Source organism: Dipodomys ordii, unplaced genomic scaffold, assembly GCF_000151885.1.
Source record: "Dipodomys ordii isolate 6190 unplaced genomic scaffold, Dord_2.0 Scaffold201, whole genome shotgun sequence".
Lineage (NCBI taxonomy): Eukaryota > Metazoa > Chordata > Mammalia > Rodentia > Heteromyidae > Dipodomys > Dipodomys ordii.
Genome location: NW_012267417.1, coordinates 1,728,972 through 1,734,402, shown reverse-complemented (window position 1 = coordinate 1,734,402; position 5,431 = coordinate 1,728,972). Strand labels below are relative to the sequence as shown.

Here is a 5,431-nt window from a genome sequence, read left to right as displayed (position 1 = left end):
CCCCCCCCAAGAAAAAAAAAGTTCAAGAACAGCTGGGCTGCATAGTGAGACCACCAACAGTGTTGTACACTGGCTTCAAACAGATGTTCCAGGTCTCAGAATTACAAGCCTGAGCCACAATGTTCTGCTTAGCCATTTACTTCCTAGCCATATACTTCCTAGCTTTTGTAAGCCTCAGTCTCCACATCTGGAAAATGTAGCTAATTATAGCTACTTTTGCAGAGTACCTTCTCATTCAAGGAGCTCAAATAGCACAGCTGCTCTTGTGATTCTGTCACAAGCTGATGTAAGGGCAGAAAGGTTTCAGTTACTCTGATTAAGGGTTGGCCCAAGAATAAATCAGACCTGAGACGGGAGACCATGCAGTCATTGAAGCAGGCACTCCAAGATTATGACAGGTTAAAGCATTCACAGACTTCACTGGAACATCCCAAGGAGTTCCTTAAGTTCCTACGCAGCCCTAAGTTGCTTTAGTGGCTATGCTACCACCAGAGAATTCATCAGCCACAGATCACACACACACACACTCACGTTTTAACCAACCATACAATAGGCTAATAATGGTGCTAGCCTTTGGGTGCACCAGACAAGAGCTATTTATTTGACACATCAATGGCTCATCTTTCCCCTTCTTCTTGTCAAGGGTCCCTTCTTTGAATGTGCCCCACTATGAGCTTTGGGGGGCTTGAAACAGGAGAAATGAAACATGAAATTGGGATTACCTGTTTGGAGAATAGCCCAGGCTTGAGTAGGAAAGAGGGCAAAGATTCTCTTTCCAAGTTCAGATTAAAAAAAAAAAATAGTGGTAGATATTGGCTTTTGATTGAAGGCAGATAATGACCAATCAGAATGGCTAAGACAATTTGATTTAAGCCAGGTACTGGTGGCTTGTGCCTGCAATCCTAGCTACTCAGGAGGATGAGAACTGAGGGTACTGGTTCAAAGCCAGCCTGGGCAGGAAAGTCTGCAGACTCTTTATTAACAAAAAGGTCAGAAGTGGAACTGTGGCTCTAGAAAGAACTAGCCTTTAGTGAAAACACAAGGGAGAGCATGAAGCCCTGAGTTCAAGACCCAGTACTAATGGGGGTTGGGGAAGAGAGAGAGAGAGACAGAGAGAGAGAGAGGAAGAGAGAGAGAGAGAGAATGGAATTTTGAAACAGCCCTAAATCCAAGGGTTCACATGCAAACTTGCCAGGTTACCTTCTGAGCCTTGGCCTCGCCTCCTCATGCAGTGGTTTTGATGGGTGCAGAGTAAGTGCTTTAAAAAATACACCTGAAAGCCATTTCCAGGTTGACCTCTGTTCATAGCATGCTTATCCACAAGTTTCTTTAACTCCTTTGCAAAGAAAGAAAAACAAAATGATATACAATGTGCTTTGTATGGTCTGGATGTGACTCCCACCTCAAAATAATTCACTCTGGGGGGTCTGCACCCACCGTCGCCCTGCCCGGCCTCCTCCACGCTCGGTGCCCGCGCCTTCCTCCGCCCGCCCAGGCTCCTCGGGAGCCCCAGGGTGAATACTGCCTCTGGTGGGAAATAGAAGAGTGGGAGTAGAAATATGCCCCCCAAGTTCAAGCGCCACCTCAACGATGATGGTGTTACTGGCTCGGTGAAAAGCGAAAGGAAGGGGACCATCTGGACCAAGATTTGGACCTAGAAATGATCAAAGTAAGCATGTGCAGAGTCGGGTGGATGAAGTTATTGATGTCATGCAAGAAAAAATTACAAAGGGAATTGAAAGAGACTCGAGATGCTGCGGGACAAATCAGAAAGCTTATTGGACAATGAGACTGCTTTTAGCAACAGATCGAAACAACTTCGAAGGCAGATGTGGTGGCTGGCGAGGCTGCAAGATAAAAGCCATCATGGCTTTGGTTGCGGTTATCCTTTTGCTAGTGATTATCATTCTTATAGTTGTGAAATACTGTACTTGATTTGATGACAGCGATCCTCATTAAACAAGATCTGGGACAATAATAATAATAATAAAAGATTGCTGCATAATTTAAATGAAATCTATGTATATAACTTCCCAAACTTCTTTTTCAAGAAATTAAGAGCTCAGATCATCCTGCACTTGAAAAACTGAAGTTACACCGTCATCAGAACAGTCATTCTTTAACAACAGTGAAGATGAACAGAAAAATTCAAGTAGCTTTGCAAATAGTAGTTGGAACTGAGTGAAATCCAGTCACTGTTTTTATGCCTGAAACATAACCTTGTGATTTGTGTTTAATTCCTGTTGCCTGGCAGCCATTTTGGCATTACAATTCTGATTAACCAGTTCCTCCTTCTGATCATAACATAATAATACGTATAGTCTTTTGGCTCCTCTGTCCTAGCAGAACACACTAGAAATTTCCCTAAGGTTTTGTGAACTTGGAGATATTTTTTTAATCTTTTGGGGGACTTCTTGATTCAAAGAAAGTTCAATATTGAAGATGGACCAATGTCTAAAGTGGAGGGAGAGAAATTAATATACATTATATATGTATATAAAAATGCCCTCTGGGAGCTCTCCTGTAGACTACCTGTCGCTATAGTCTTTTCTGTATATTTCTGTGCCCTGCATTTGAAAATTATAACGTTGGCATCATTAAAACAAAAAGTGTTACCTTTAAAAAAAATAATAATTCACTCTCCAAAGTTCACTCGAATTCACTTTTATGTTAGGTCTTGCTTTATCATTCTTTGATCTTTAATTTGATGTGCCAATGGTATTTGGAGGTGAAGCTTTGGGAGATAATTAGGATTAGATGATGTCATAAAGCTGGAACTGCCCTGATGACATTAGTGGTTCTACATGAAGACAAAGAATGGCCTCTCGTACCATTTGAGGTCAGTTGCCAGGCTATGATGTACCAGGGAGTCCTCACCAGAGGATTTCTGGATGTCTCAGCCTCCAGAACTGTGATCTAAAAGAATGTCTATTCGTTATAAATGGCTCAGTCTGTGGTATTCAGTTATAGTAAACTGACTGAAACATGTGGAGTTTTATATTCCAAAATGAGAGGAACATATTAGATCCAAGATTTAATTCCGCTGCAAGATGTGTTCTGCAAATGGCATGAGTATTTCAAAGTTAAACAAAAAATCGTAAAATTATGCATCTTTTTCCATGGAGTATTTACCATTAGCATGGTCAGTAGCCTCCCTGTCCTTCCAGTACCTTCTTTTACTCACTGAGTCAGCAGCTCATTCAAGGACACATGTTCAAACCTGCAGACACAGATGGGATTGAAATGGTATTATCCCCATTTAATAGGCAGACTATGAGTGGTAATGCAATATTCAGAACTCGGGCTTTCTGCCTCTGTTTCAGGATTCTCTTCCTAACCTGGTTCTCTGTCTTCCTCACAGAGCATGAGTTCTACTTGCTGCAGTATTAGACCACTCCTCAGTGGTGGAAAACAGAGGCAAGCAAGAGACATGAAGCTAGGTGGAATGAACAAGCCACAGGCCTTAGCATCTTAAATGTAACTCATCACCTCTGTATACCCCTTGACCCTTGGCAAAACATCATTTAAGATCCTACTTCTTAATTCATGCAATGGGCCAAACCTTACCTCCTAAGAAAAAAAGCATGGAACGTGATATATGTAAACTATAAAACACTCCACAAATGTAATATAATACATGTAAATTGTAAATATTCCACACATGTAAGATTTGCCAAGTCCTTGCCAAAGAGTACAACAGGAAAATTGGATATCATGAAGTATATTATTAAAACATTTGCTAAACCCACAAAACATCCCATGTTAGAAGCTGAAATGCATCCTAACTTCAGAATAAGGACCAAGCTAAAATATGAGACCAGTGCTGCTAATGCAGGAATCCCTGGGACCAGTGGTGCCATCTCAACACTTTTAGAGGGATATATTTGTAAGCCTCACTCTGGATGGGTGATGACACATTTTCTGGGCCTGGGGATCAGGCTTCTGCAAGTTAACAAGCTTCCAGGTGAATCACACGTGCAAGTTCTGAAACAACCCAACCTAATATATTTAAAGTTAGTCACAATCACCACCTTAATCCCAGTGTCTTCAAGAAGGTTATTAGCACACAGATGAGGGAAAAAAAGTCATAAATTCAAATTTGGCCCAAGTTAAGGATGAACTATTGCTAGGCCTAGGCTTGGAAAAGTGTTGCTTATATGTTAAAAGTGGTAGCTAATGACTGTAGTCTTAGCTGAGATCTGAGGATTGCAGTTCAAAGCCAGCAAGGAAAAAAAAGTGCATGCAACTCTTATCCCCAATTAACTACCCCCCCCCAAAAAAAAAACGGAAGTGGTAGTAAGCTCTAGCCTTAAGCACAAAAGTTCAGGGACAGCATCCAGGCCCTGAGTTCAAGCCCCAGGACTGGCACAAAAATGAAAAACAAAAAACTGGTCTTCAGCCTTTAGAGTTAGTAGATGGTAGAAGCTTTAAGAGGTGGAGCCTAATGGGAGGAAATTAAGTTATTGGAGGTGTGCTCTTGAACGTATATTGGGACCCAGCTCTTTCCTCTCTTTCCTTGCCTTTCAGCATCCTTGAGGTAAGTAGATTCTTCTACTACACCCCTAACATCACGATGGGTTACCTCACCAGAGATCCAAAAGCAATGTAACCAACTGACCATAGACTAAATTCTCCCAAACTTTGAACCAAAATAAACCTCTTTTTTTCAGTTGGTTGTTTAAAGTATTTTGTTTATTTGAAAAGCTGACCAACACACCAAAGCAGTTGAAGATTAGTCACTACAAACCTGAGCTGAGTTTTGCTTAAAAGATAATAGTGGAGGGAAATTAGTGAGTGAGGAAGATGGGAACAGAGGGGTCTCAACTGCTATGGCAGATGCAAATGGACCCCTGGCCAACAATATGTAGCTAATTGTTGTTCCAAAAATTTAGCAAGTGTCAACTAGCCACTGTCATCAGCGCCATTATCCTTACCACAGCTTCCACACTCCAGCTTGGACTGTGCTCATGAATATCTGTATGACTAAGGTTCTTTGGCCCTTCATGTATACTTACTGTGTTAAGAAAGAGGTCAGGAAAGGGCATTTGCATGTTTTACAACAGGCCCTTTGATCATTGGCAGAAATGCTTATAGTCAATAGAGAAAAATTGGGGGAGTCCTATTTTTTTTTGCCTTCTAGGCCTATGCTAACATTGACCCCATCATCAAAGGGGTCAACTGCAGACCAAATGAAACTGGTTTCTAGAAGTGAGAAGTGAGTCAGAGTGTATAGCAGCTCATTAAAAATAATAATAATAAAGGCATTTGCTAATGAGTGTGGAAAATTTCAGTAAATGAAAGAGACCTACTCCATTATGACAGTCCTAGAGTTGCTCAAACCTAATTTTGCAACAGTAAGAAGAGAATAAAAATGTCCTGAGCTGGTGTCCTACATTCACAGACATGATAATCTTAAAGAAACATTTTACGG

The 5,431-nt window shown here is 41.2% G+C and overlaps 1 pseudogene across 1 annotated transcript; it reads left to right on the top strand.

Annotated features, from left to right (window-relative positions):
* The first annotated feature begins 1,444 nt into the window (after positions 1-1,444).
* LOC105999804 lies at positions 1,445-2,235 on the top strand (annotated as a pseudogene). The gene is made up of 2 exons (XR_001175759.1): positions 1,445-1,906; positions 2,062-2,235. The product of XR_001175759.1 is annotated as a vesicle-associated membrane protein 4-like (transcript).
* Positions 2,236-5,431: the final 3,196 nt, after the last annotated feature.